At 37.3% G+C, this 14,907-nt stretch overlaps 1 pseudogene; it reads left to right on the plus strand.

The window, feature by feature from the left end:
- LOC149142690 (DNA gyrase subunit B, chloroplastic/mitochondrial pseudogene) overlaps positions 1 to 4,475 on the plus strand; it is a 31,876-nt pseudogene extending 27,401 nt beyond the window's left edge.
- Positions 4,476 to 14,907: the final 10,432 nt, after the last annotated feature.

A 14,907-nucleotide genomic window follows, 5' to 3' on the forward strand; every position in this document is an offset into this window, starting at 1 on the left:
AGACTCCCTTCCAGTACCTTAGAGCTTGCATGCCTTAATGGCAAGTTCTTCACACTCGATGACAAGTTCACATCATTGGCTTTTGATTGGGTGATTTCATGGGTGTTCGACATTGGTTCCTTTATTCACATTCTGTGAACTATGCTCCTAGTACCTTGAGAGACATTGCCATTATTGGTGGGTTCTCTCGCGCTTGTTAATGTTTCACATCATTAACCGATAATCAAGCGACTTTCTAGCATGTTCAACTTCGACAAAATCATTCACATGTTAGGATTTATACTTTGATCAGGTTGTTTGTAGCATAAGACCCTGGGCTCAGATTACACCAGTCCAGGTTGCAAGGCAATGTCACATGATCATGGTTATATACATGTCTCTTTTAGATGGATGGTTGCGACCATACCATGAGTTGTTATATGTGATGCTTCTCATTTTTGGTTGGTTTCGATATGATCCTCTCAATTGGAGGCTACACCCATGCCTTGGATCCATTCACATGATCATTCCTTGGATGGATGCATCGATACCACGATTCATGTATCATTTGTCAGAGTTTTCAGTGATGCATATGTATCTATGCTTGCTTGAAGGTTTTCAAACAATGGAATCCGGTCCCCCGCATCCACTTGTAAAGCATTTCACCCTTCACATCAGTTCAGCCTTCATGCTTTAGGGGGCATCTGTTACAAAGCATTTTTTCATTGTCCCTGTACTCCCCATCCAACATTTTGTCACTATCCCTGTACTCCCCGTCCATGATCCTGGAGGACCTCTACAGTGACCCCTAAATGCTTCCCCATCATGAAGAAACTCCAAGTATGTCCCTCTTCATGAGCATAACGATTCCATTTTGCATCATTTCCCAAGAATCTTCCTTTTACCTTAGTTTACCAGACCAGCGCTACTAAAAAGTTTCCTCCTCATGCTGATTTGCAAAGATTAAGACTAGCACTACCATCATATAGAGTGATTGAGCCCTTTTCCGATCATGTCGATCCTCTTTTGGAAAGTTTTTTAAATATGGAGTTGAAGCTTCCAGGTCTAGAAGCTTCGTAATGGAAGCCTGGTAGATGGTTCGGCTGGATGGAGCTGAGGAAGTTAGTTTGGGCTCCTTTCCCCTATTAGGATGGAGCAAACCCAAGAGGTAAGGCCTTCTCCCATGATGAGAGGAACCATCTCCCCTCCATCCAAGCTATATAATCTTCTCTTTTCCCAAGCTAAACTAGTTTTGGAGTGAGTTTGAATGATCAGCAAGACATATAGAGCTTGTAGCTTTCTAGTGTACGTTTGAGGGAGAATAGTATGTTTTGGTTTGGCTTGAGACTAGAGGGAAGAGACCTTAAAACTTTCATTGTTGGGGCTATCCATGAGACGCTAGCAGAAGTGTGGGAACCCAGTTACGTCGGAGGAGACTAGAAATTTCATGGCATTGGTTTTATCTCTTTCTAATTCATATTAATATATCTATTGATTGATTTACTACATGAAGTGTTATTTTACATCTTTATGGTTTAATGTTCCTTGACCTGTTAAGTAGGTTGAATACAATATTGTATGCTTTCACATTTGTTGTTGTTATTTGTTTGCTTGTTTTAGGTATTCAAAGGAAGGAAACGAAAGATAGTTGGAGTAAGGAAGCAGGATCATCACCAAGCAGAATAGCATTCTAAGAGGTAGACCCTCTTAATTGATTCTAGCTTAAGGAGATTTTCCATAGATTGTTTTTTTCTAGCTAGACCCACTCTAGGCCCTCTTAACTGATTCTAGCTTAAGGAGATTTCCATAGATTGTTTGTTTCTGGCTAGACCCGCTCTCTCAGGCTAGAGGAATTGCTTGTGTCTACACTTAGAATTTACCTGCACCACAATAGGTGTCTTTGCATAAGCTTTGCATCCAAGAATGCAAAATATATCTTGAAAATTTACTTATTTTGGATTTTTTTTAATTCTTCCTATGTCTAGACTTAGAAAAGGCATTATAATCAATTTAATTAGTTATTTTTGGATGTGTAAGTCATATGTATAAAGTTATAACTTTGGAAATTAATATTTCCATTTGAAAAATCAAATAATAAGATTAATTCTTTTCTTTTGAAAAATTCTTTGAAGATCTTAAGGAAAATATATGGTTATGGGAGAAATTACAAATAATTTGTTGGAAAGAGTGGTTGAATGACAAATTAGAGATCACATTGAGTGAGAGAGAAGAGGGTCAATTTTAGTGAGAAGAAGGAAGGTTGAGAAACCAAGAGAAGGAGGTTTCTTGTTCAGAGAAAGAAGGATCATAGCCTGTTTGTAATAAGAAAAGAGTGGGGCCAAAACCTAGGTGATGTTTATAGGAAATAGAGGTTGAGTATGGCTGCCGAGTTTATTTCTTTATGCAAGGTTGAACTATAGGATGAAATCTGTTGATGAAAATGGGTTGTACTTTGCTGGAGAGAGGCCATATTTCAATCCCTATGATTACAAAGGAGAGAGGGCCGATTTCTGTAGTTTTTCTTGATTCACTGATGTAATTATTTAATGAGTATTTTCTTTGAAGCATACTAAAATCCCTCTTTGATAGTTTTTCCCCATACTGTGGTTTTCTAATGTAAAAGTTGTGTAAAAAGTTTATGTGCTTGGATTTTGTGTTTCCTCTATTCATAATTTGTTAGAAGCTTAGTTGTGTTAATTGTGCATAGATTTTAGATTTGAGTGTTTTGGGTTTTTCAGTAAAAATAAAATTATCTGTATCAAAAGTTTACTCACACATTAATCATTTTGTTGGTCTTAGAGAAAACTAAGAGTCATGATAATTAAATCCAAAAAAATTACTTATGATAGTTTCATATATGAAAACAACTCCTTGGAAGAAGTTCCTTCATATAAATATATCATAATCACATCCATAATAAGATCAATTGGAATTACAGTATTAAGATAATGATAAATGGAAATTAGAAAGTTTACTATGGGCTTGAAAAAGATTGTAAGTTGATAGATATTTAGATTTTGAATTAAAAATATTCTCCTTGATACTCTTGTCACCTATAAGAATGTGAGTTTTGGTGTTGCAGTTTGTGTGTAAGGTTTTGGCCAGATTAGGAAGTATTCACAATCATGACAATGTTTGACTATAACACAGCAGCTCGACATGTTAGAGAGCTTGCATTTCTAAACCCACAGGTAAAGATAACCTTGATGGAGAAGAATTTGGATGCACAAATATAACCTATAACGAATATCAATATCTTGTAGGCTTAGCTGAATATGTCTGTTGGCTAAATTATGACAAGGCACCTATTCATGGAACGATCGCCTTTAAGAAGGAAAGAGACAAATTCATTGTTGACTTAACCCTTCAGTGGTGCTTTGATGCACATAAAAACACCTTGTTAGGATATGAAAACAATATCCAAACAAGTGATCGAGGTTCTCATATGGATGGTGTGAAATATGCATTATCCAGTACAATGAATAACCTTGGAAGGAAGTCAAATCTTATCAAGGAAGAGGATGAGAACCTCAGTGGTGAACATGAGAGGGAGAGGTTGACATGTGTAGTTTCAGTTAAATTTTCAAGACCAGAGTTTGAGGGGAAAACAAACACAAGGTTAGGAAATCCAGAGGTGAGGAGGATCGTGAACTAATCTGTTCAGTGATATCTTACAAAAGTGTTTGGAATGTAATCCTCGAGTTCTAGAACTCATTCTCTCAAAGGTTTTAGCTGTGTAAAAGGCATCCATGGTAGGAAAAGGGGCAAGAGAATTAGTACAGAGAAAAATCATTTTAGGGTCATCTGCACTTCCTGGAAAGTTTACTGACTGCTCTGCATCAAATCCTTATGAATCTAAGTTTTTTTATAGTTGAAGGAGAGTCTGCAGGGGATGAAAAACAAGGATGAGATAGGCGATTTTAGGCTATCTTACCTCTGCATGGTAAGATATTGAACATTGAATGTAAAGATGAAGCAGCTATGTATAAAAATGAAGAAATTCAAGATCTTATCATTGGGTTAGGACTTGGGGTGAAGGGTGAGGATTTCAAGAAAATGCTTTACGATATCATAAGATCATCATACTTACAGATGCTGATGTAGATAGTGCTCATATTCACACTCTTCTATTAAATTTTTTTAATATATTAGTAAACTCTTTGTGAGGAAGAGTTCCACCACTATACAGGGTTGAGAGGGGTATGCAGTTTCATTACTGCTTCAATGATGGTGATTTAAAGGACTTGAAGAAGAATCATCCATCAAATGCATCATATAACATCGAGTGTTTCAAAGGATTAGGAGAGATGATGCCTTTACAATTTTGGGAGATGACCTTGGATCCAGCAACAAGGAAGTTGAAACAACTAACAGGGGAAGATGTTGCAGAAGCAAATGAGGTTCTCTCTTTATTAATGGGAAATCGGGTGGAACCACGAAAGGAACTTATTGAGAAATTTTCATCTAAAATCAACATGCTGAACCTTGATATTTAAGAGAATTCCCAAGCAGAGATGATCTTGTGAAGTATATTCTCAACCATGTTGTGGCTATGAAAAGTCAAGGTCTTAGAAGCCATGTGTGTTGTTGATTTTGTTGTAAAATTCAAATCTGAGAGTAGATTTTTCTGGTGATGTTTCTTTTGTGTTTGTATTATCACATAGTAAGTTCAAAGGGTAGTAATAAAGGTAATGTTTTGGGAAGTAAGGGCTGAGTGTATTGTATTCCAACAGAAAATTAAAACTTCATAAGAGTCTAGAAATGTATGCCTATCATTTGCGGTGAGCCTATTGAAAGTATCCCAACGAGTGTGAAGCTACCAACACCAACATTCTGAAGGGTCACATTCTTTTAGAAAGACCTTAAGTTGTGAAATCATGTCTTAAGAGTCTCAGCTCGAAGTGCGACCAGCTTCACTGCGACTGAGCGACCTGGAGGAGGTCCTGTTTCTAGCCAAGCCGCTTAGTTGCATTCCAATGCCTCAGGCCAGATTGTAGAAAATACAACCAATGCTTCCCTATGACCATGCGACCTCTAGTGAGTTGCACTCCCACCTAGGTCATGAGATCACATTCCTATGCTTTAGGGGAACATCCAAATAATGTGACTTTGTGAAAATGTGACTATGCGACATTTCATAAGTCATGAACTACTTCACCAGTTGCTACTTTGGTGGAAGTGTCTCTTGAAAATATTCTTCTTCTGAATGGTTGCACTGCATTACGAGATCGATCAAATTTGTCATCTGATCAAGAAATTAATATAAATTCAAGGACAAAAACCTACAGTGGCTCATGACACAAAAGTGGGGATACTCAGAGAGATGAAACAATTCAATACAGGTTAGTCAACTTGTATAGAACACTTCACAGTCTCTTTCAATAATGAGACTATGATTTTGAGGAAATATGACAACTCCACAAAAGAATTTTAATCATTTGCGATTTCCCTGAGTTCAAGATTTCGATTTTGGTGGTTATTAGAATATCCTTGTGGTCTTTGATATCTTCGATACCATTTATTTTCTCAAATCAAATGACTTCAAAGTGTCATTTACAAGCAACAGGGACACTTGTTGGAGTGTTCGTTTGGGAGGATAGGGAAGCACATATATTTTATAGCTGCAGTATCATGGTTGTTACTTCAGATTATAGTCAATAACTTGGACAGGAGGGAAACCCACCAATGGAAACTAGGGAGACAACATCCATTCATAATATCTTATGCTTGTTTCCATAAGGAGATTTCTATCCTAGTGGTGGCTGGACTAGTTAAGGTAGAAGTTAGGATGTGGATTCACTATGATTAAACCCAGGAAGGATGATATGGAATTCTAGGAAGACCCTGCAAATCCACCCTCTTTGGCACTGCCATGGCACAGGATAGGACTATCCAGGGCTCCAAAGATGATTTTGGTTTTTCATGATCACTGTTACTTATTTATCTGTTTTACATTTATGGCATGGTTCTTCGATTATCATCGTGTATAACTATGGTTATTTTCTTACAGGGTGTAGGAGAGCGAGAAATTCCACCTATGAGGAGAGATCTATGGTTACTTGTGGGAAACCCTACAGCTAGGATTCCCAACTATTGAACAAGTTGGCTCCACATAACTGATCAAGACACTATGGAAACTGCGATGGCATTCCATGTAGCCAAGGAACCACACAATTTGGTATTGAACTATGGTGATCGCCTTGGTGATAAGTGTTCTAGGTTCTACAAGAACCCTTTACATCTTCTTCTTCTTTCTCATCATGATGTAAATGTTTTCCTATGTTTTTAGTAATTAGGCTGAGATCAAGTAAGCCTGTACTAGGCAGTACACATGAGAGAATAGTGTGGAAGCTTAAGAGGCATGAAGGTAGTTGAAAGGGCATGAGGGAAGGCCAAAGGTCACGGTAGGCGAACAGTCACCTGAGCTCTATAAATGTGCCCTCATCCCTCATGTAAATGGATTCTAGCACTTGAATTGAGGCCAATATAGATAGTTTATTTATGCTTTAGAGCTATGGCCACTCAGCTCTTGGTAGCTAGTAGAGTGGATTTGTAGTGGGGCTAGGGTTTTGGCATTGGGCAACGGTATGAACAACCCATGTTCCACTATTGGTTATTGACAAATTGCATGATATGTATTCAAGGTTGCAAATAAGATTTTTTCTTTTATCTTTGGCACTAATTCCCATGCTTACTCATGGGGGTTGTATTAGTTGTTTGGTAGCTCACCATATTTGTATGTGTGCTTTCATATACGCAACCTGTTATGTACTGATACATAGTGGTTGCATGTATGTTTTTCTTTCGAATTTATGTTTATTTTTTCCTTGCCATGTCAGTGACCTATTGTGAACTACTTCGCAATTGACTTCTGCCATGTTCCTATTTATTATTTCTGATGGGGTTTTTAGCTCACTAATCCCTCTCAATGTATATCTATCCGTATTGTTGCTGAGACTTGTTCACACCTGCTTCTGCAATTTTTCAATCTTGGTCTGATTTTGTTTTGTTTCCCAAGAATTTCCTTCTTGCCCTACTCTGAAACATTCTCATTTGATAACCAAGAGAAGAGAACATTCATGGTGGCAACCAGACCCACATACTAGATGGGGATCCTATCCCAAATGGTGTGACGTCTATTTGGGACTTCACACCAGGGAGACCCCTTAGATGTTGGCAGTACATTTCGACCCATAAACACCACTAAACTCTAAGTACTTTGTTTCCTTTAAAAACCTGCAAAAATTACAGGATTTTATTAGTGGGAAGGTTTGAGGTCTGTACCATGTCATTTTGTTTTTTTTTTTTTTTCATTTTTGTTTGAAGGACACAAAGGTTTCCTCAAATGATGTTTTCAACCTATCTGTATGCACTAGGCGCCTCAAGGGAGGTTTTCACCTAGGGATCTTTTTATTTTCCTTTTTTCACTCTTGGGCTTCCTCAAGCAGGTTTACAACCCAAAAGTTGGCCTCAAATGACTCATAGAGGTTTTCACCTAGGTCCCTTATTGTTTTTTTCTTTTTCATTTTTAAAAAAAATAAAACAGTTTTAAGAATTTAGTGAGATGGAAGCTCAGACACTTCCAAGAACATTCACTTACTTACTAATAGTACTATGAACTCTTCCCTTCATAAATGTATCTTATAGGTTTTTAATCTGTATCCATCGACCAACAAGGAGATACTTCTTCATCAATGGTCCTTATTTTCACAACCTCATTGTCATGGAACTTCTCTATCAGATATGGGCCCAACCACCTGGTTATCAATTTTCCTTTGAAGTCCTTGAACGTGGAGTCATCACCTTCTTGAAAAAAATTGTCTTTTATTTTTTTGTCATGCCAAACCTTTCTTTGTACTTGAGTCACTTATGTGTGTAGGAAGGCCTGCATCCTAAATTCATCTAAATTGTTGAGCTGGAGTAACCTCTCTTGTTGTGCCTCTGTAACATACAAACCCAACTACATTGTCATTCTCAAAGTGTTGTACTCAAAATCAATGGAGACAAGAGCCTTATTCCCATACACCAAGTCGTAAGGGGTGAAGCTAGTGGTTGTCTTCCAAGTTGTATTATAGGCCCAAGTGGCCTCCACTAGTATGTCAACCCAATATTTTCTATTGGTTCTCACAACCTTGGTAGCAATGCCTTCCAATGCTCTATTAGTAACCTCTAATTGTCCATTGGATTGATGATGATAAGCAGTTGACTTCTTTTGATTGATCTTATGCTTCCTCAATAGATCTTCCATTAGGTGTGAGGTGAATTGAGCTCCCTAATCAGTGACTAGCTCTCTAGGGTACCCAAACTTGTAAAATACATTCTCCCTTAAGAAATCAACCACTTTCTCTTTTGTTTCTACCTCGATAGCCTTGGATTCAACCCACTTTTTCAAATAATTAGTGCACACAATTATGTACTTTTTTTCCCTAATGGTTGATCAAATCTAGATTAGGGTAAAAAATTTGCTCATAAATAAAAGTTCTCTAAATTGATCAAAACCTAAACGATTGCATCTGTCTCACTGATACGATCCCAATGCAACTTGTTTCACTCAAAATAGAGTTCGTATGAGAAAGTTAGAGCGTTCTAATCGTTTGGTCAAATAAGCGAATTTTGGTACAGGGTAACTAGGATGCTGACTAGGGATCCATACAACCCAGTAAGAAAAACTAATATTCTAGGGAATATTCCTTGGAATCAAGGAATATATACCTCGCATATTCTCATAGGTGGCTCAATCACATCTTGACACTTGGCGACACGTTATTGGTCAAAGCATATTTTGTGAACCAATGAGAGGGTGACACGTGGCAAGCTCGGAAGCTACCACGTGCCCTCTCAAATGTCAATCAAAGGTTTGTTTGGAGGCTAGCAGAGTTGAACCCACAACCTCACCCACACAAGCACCATGCACCACTGTTACACCAAATCCATTGGACTTAATATATAATGGTCACAAATTGTATTTAGAGCTTAAACCTTGGCGGATTTGGAGTTAACCACTAGCGTTAACAACTAATGATTAACCTTCTCATGTGACCACCACCAATAAACTGCTAGCATTTTATGCTAACCACTAGTGGTTACATAACCGCCAGGTAACTCTAACTGCCAGCATGTGACCAAAACCGATGCTAACCACCAGATTAATGCACTAAGCGATATTAGTACTAATTAATTTGTGTTTATCATTTAATTAATGATGGATTAGGTTGGAAGAGCTTTTGGTGGATCTGGAAAATCCAAATCTAACTCCAAATTTGGTGGAGTTAACTAGAGTTTTTCTAGATTTAGTGGAGACTTCCTAGGAAAAGCTGAAGAAGCCACAACTTTGGCAGTTTTTGACCAATTTTGGCTCAGAAAGAGTCATTCCTAGATGATTTGGATGCTATGAAAACAATGGAACAAGTTACAGATGCAGAAAGGAACTTATTTATGTGATTTTTCTACGTTGAGGTTTAAGGAAGCCTAGGGCTGTTAGGAGAGGAGGTCAAGCTTAGATAAAATAAAGTCCAAATGCAGAGCTTGGAAAGTCATTTTTGGTGTTTTTGGGTATTCAAAATCCAATGGAGTAGGTTGCAAAGCCATTGGAGCAGTGAAGGTGCATGCAATCAAAGAATCGACCATTAATCCATAGCTGGCCTAGCCATTGAAGCAACTCCAAGGAGATGTAGCCTAGGAGGGGTGAACTCATTTATCAAGTTTGTGTTATGAGTTTGTTGTATTTTAATTCTCTGCATTTTACTTGTTGTATATGTGTTTTTAAACAACTAATTAGCCTCATGAATTTCTCATAAAATACACTCAAAACTTGACACATAATCCTTTACATTTTGGTTAATTTGAGACGATCCTAAACACATTTTAAATATTTATGAGGTAGATTGCATATCATTAACAAGTTTACCCAACATTTCAGATCAAGTTGGTATCACAGAAATTGTTAGATCGTTTTAACCCTGAGATGGTTTGCTAAGGTTAGCTAGAAAATTAGCTATTGGTTTTGTATTTGTGCAAGGATAATTTAACTGTGTGAAAGTTTATGTGTGTAAGCTGAAGAAGGGAGATGCTTCAATGCTTCTTTTTTGAGAAACGTTTTTGAAGCTTTGTGAAGCCTTTTGATGCATTAAAAGTGTGATGGAAGCTTCAACAAGCGATGTTTCTAATCCATGTTCATTAGAAAGACTCTTCGATGAAGAGATGTTGCAAGAGATTATCATCATGAGAGATATGGTGCAAGAGTTGTATCAAGATATGAAGGAGAACACTATACTTCAAGAGAAGTTGATGGCCGTGAAGGAGGAGAACCAAGAGCTTCTTGAAAAGATGCATGAGATGGATATTCAACTCAATGATGCCAAGGAAACCCTAGCCAAGAATGTAAATTAAAATTAGGTATGAAATTTAATTTTATCTTCAATTTCCTCTCAAAATGAATGTTTTGGTGCTTTTGCAAGACACACTAGAGGAATAGGTGTTGGCATTATGATACAAGCGTTGTCCTTGATGGAAACTCACTCAGATGATAGATCATAGTGCAGTAGGTCAATAGCAAAGAATTCATGATCAGAGAGAGGTATATGCAAGTCCATCGTGACAAAGGAGCATATACACGTAGGTTAGTAGACCAAAAGGAGCGTATAACATATACACACACTTTCACAGAAGGAAAGGCACATACATGTTGGAGAACTAAGTTTTGGTCCATGGTATTTGGTCTGAGATATTGACCCTAGGTATTGGGTCCAAGGTATTGGTCCTACGTGGTTTTGGACCGTGATATTGAGAGAGGCCTAAACCTATATAAGGAGGAGAATATCATTAGGCCAAGGTGTGCAAGTGGTGCAAGTATTGAATATCTGATGAAGTGTGAGATCTAGTATGCTGGTTATGGGTTTGTGATGCTCTGCTTGATCTGAACTAAGGATGCACCTATGTGGATGATGGTGAATGATGGATCTGGATCATAAGGCTTGGAATGTATTATCATTATGCGATTTGATCATGGATAGAATAGATCTGAATTATTGACACATGTTTTATTATATAAATGTTATGATCTGGGTAACGCTGATGTCTGGAATAACTATAAAGTTCTGAATTAACATTTATAGATCTGTATGCTGGTTCACTTTGGAAGAAGCACATATACCTGTTGGTTCAGCTCATTAGAGTTGTGTATCTATTTAAAGTATGATATTTGAAGTTGCAGTTGGATCTGGTTGTTGTTACAGAGTTCTGGGTTATGCTATGTGTTCTAGTGACTGTGTTTTGATGACATGGTTTCAGTGATTCAGTGCTAGGTGATTCAGAGATTGATGATATAGGTGTAGTTGATGGTTGTATTGTAGTGGTAATTGTTTTGTGCTTCAATGTTGTTGATGGGTCTAGTATGAAAATTGGATGAAACATGGCCTTCAGATTATGGTGTTGTGGTCCAGGAGTATCCAGTCCAAAAATTTATGAAACATGGTCCCTGGAGGAAGAGAGAAGGTCGTAGCCTTCTATAGGATGGTGGCCACATACTGGTAAACATATCAGCTAGTATAAGAGCCAGGGGGCTGGAGCTCCCTTCCTGTAGTAGCTGGAAAAGTAGTGAAGGTTGGAGCCTTCAGTAGGCCATTTCCTATGTACTAGTAAATATATCGGCTAGTACAAGAGCTAGGGGGTTGTAGCTCCCTTCCAGTAGAAGGTAGAGAATGAGAGAAGGTTGTATCCTTCTGCAGATGGGTGCCTGCGTACTGGTATGAGTTTGCACTAATACAATATTGTAAACAGGTTTTTTTTTATATTAAAGGAAGACGTCAGCAGGTGGTTTTTGTCCCGCATTAGGTTTCAACCTTCTATCATGGTGTTCATGTGTGTTTCTTATGTGTGATGATCTGATCCGAATGGAAAATGGCATCAACCCATGGTACTTCTCCACCCATATTATTCATTGACCCATGGAATTTACCCATGGTATTGTAAATGGCATCCACCTCTGGTATTGTAAAATCCACCCATGGTATTCATTCACCCATGGAATTGACCCGTGGTATTGTAACTAAAAATTACTACAAGTAACAAGTCACATTTTGTAAAAGGATAGATTGTCCGCCACAATGTAGCCTTTACAGTTCAGAGGCATGTAGCCGCCACATCTCTTCTTAGAGATAAGCTACCATCACCCTAGCTGGTTTATTTCCATTTCGGGTTGTAAGCATATTTCAATATTTTTCATTAATGAAATGAAGTATTATTTCTGCTGCATAACTATCTTTATGGTTACCTCTGTATTTTGTTGCATTCATGTTTAAATCCAGATTAGTGGGTTTTCATAAAAAGTTTCTTTATGGTTTTGTTTATTGAGAATTCTCCTATTTTTCTTCTGGAAATGCAAGTTTTCAGATCTTGGGGGTCTCTCCTCCCAAGATCCATTTCAATCTTTTAGATCTTGGGGGCCTCCTCCCAAGATCCAGATGAGTTGTATCAGAGCAGGTTATGATTCCATGGCAATGAGGGTTTGATGCAGTTTCAAATTTTGTAGAAATATTCAACAAACTTCAGGCATGTGCTACAACCTCCACAGAGCACTTTCTTGGGTGAAGCATGAAGAATTTTTCTTTTCTCATTTTTTTTGCAGGAAAGTTTTTTTTTTAGGTGCTAATTTGCAGATCAGATCTGAAAACTTTGGTACAAAACTTACAAAAACTACCATATCTGGATTCCTCTAGAAAAATCACCGAATTTCAAAAAAAAAAGTGTCGAATCGGAGTTCGGATGTGGGAGATATCGCTGATTTAAAATCAGCTATTTTATCAGAATTTTTGTGACAGCGGAACTGTTGCAGTGCGAATCTGAGATCTCGGAGTGTCCAGATAAGGATTTCCAACTCATGGGAAGATGAAATGACCCTTCTGCTTCCAAAAACAGGTTATAATAAATATTCTGAGTTATATTTGTCGAGTTATGTCCATTTTAATTCTGGAGCAGCATTCTGAGTGGGTTTCCATTGGAGACGTGCCCTCCCACCCCACTTTAGTAGGCACCTGCTTCACATTCATCAGTTTCAACATAGCAGCATTCGGCTTGGGTTATTTGGAGACATGCCCTCCCACCCTAGGCTATGTAGGCACCTGCTACTTCATCAACAACCAACATCATGGTTATGGGTCAACCACATAAAATCCTTGTCATCGAAGTCCATTTGCTAGGTCACACACTGTTAGAATCATAGTTGGTCACAAGCATTACAGGGTATCTCTATCCTTAGATCTTTGTTTATCATCATTTTGGGTTAACCACATAAAACCCTTATCTTTAGTGGCTCTTCATATTCAACAAAGGCTTCGCAGGAGGGAACTTTACGCAATGGGGACGATTGCTTCTTAAGGAGGGAGGAATGATCCAAATGGAAAATGGCATCAACCCATGGTACTCCTCCACCCATATTATTCATTGACCCATGGAATTTACCCATGGTATTGTAAATGGCATCCGGCCGTGGTATTTTAAAATCCACCCATGGTATTCATTCACCCATGGAATTGAACCGTGGTATTGTAAATACTATAAGTAACAAGTCACATTTTGTAAAAGGACAGATTTTCCGCCACAATGTAGCCTTTACAGTTCAGAGGCATGTAGCCGCCACATATCTTCTCAGAGATAAGCTACCATCACCCTAGTTGGTTTATTTCCATTTCGGGTTGTAAGCATATTTTAGTATTTTCCATTAATGAAATGAAGTATTATTTCCGCTGCATAACTATCTTTATGGTTACCTCTGTATTTTGTTGCATTCATGTTTAAATCCAGATGAGTGGGTTTTCATAAAAAGTTTCTTTGTGGTTTTGTTTATTGGGCATTCTCCTATTTTTCTTCTGGCAATGCAAGTTTTCAGATCTCGGGGTTCTCTCCTCCTAAGATCCATTTCAATATTTTAGATCTTGGGGGCCTCCTCCCAAGATCCGGATCATGATCTGTTTTGTTTTTACTGCACCTAGTTACTATTTATATGGTTAATGAAGTTCTGATGCACTGATTAAATATCAACGTATGATGAATTAACTGAATCATAAGTTTATTGGATATACATTAGTTGCATTAAACATAGTTGTGTGTACACCAAGGATAATTTTAGGGGCGAATGTTCCTTTGGCGAAATTAAAGGGTTTTAAATTTTTAGTGGGCGAATATTTTGTATCATAGTACATTTTTACAAATCACCGCCCACCTTATTTTAAGGGAGAGGGTAAAAAAGGTAAATTTAGCCCTTGAAATTAGGACTTACAACCTTCCATTCACCCATTTTCAAGAATAGGTTTTATTTAAGTGAATCCATTAGCCCATTTTCAAGAATAGGTTTTATTTAAGTGAATCCTATGGTCCAAATACCATATTTATAAAAGTGGTATGGTAAATTAATAAAAATATAAATAAATGAGAGGTATGGTAAATAAATAAAACATTTTTTATATTTATTCCATAAGTCACCTTATATACATGTAAGGGTGTAAACAAATAAAAATATAAGTAAAGTGGAGGTATGGTAAATAAATAAAACGTCTTTTTATACTTACTCAAAAGGTATGGTAAATAAATAAAAATATAAATAAACTAGACGTATCGTAAATAAATAAAACCTCTTTTATAATTAGTCCATAACCCTCGTTCTATTTATGAAGGCTCAAGAAAGAGGTTTTATTTAAGTGAATCCTATGGGCCAAATACCATATTTGTAAAAGAGGTATGGTAAACTAATTAAAATATAAATAAATGAGAGGTATGGTAAACAAATAAAACATTTTTTTATATTTACTCCATAAGTCACCTTATATTTAAGGACACTCAAAAAATGGGTTATATTTAGGTGAAAGCTATGGCCAAAATACTATGGGACAAATACCATGGACTAGATTGTTATTAATACCATGCAAAAAACCA

Source organism: Pinus tabuliformis, chromosome X (genome assembly GCF_031772625.1).
Source record: "Pinus tabuliformis cultivar Carrire ecotype Pingquan chromosome X, CPIR1, whole genome shotgun sequence".
Classification (NCBI taxonomy): Eukaryota; Viridiplantae; Streptophyta; class Pinopsida; order Pinales; family Pinaceae; genus Pinus; species Pinus tabuliformis.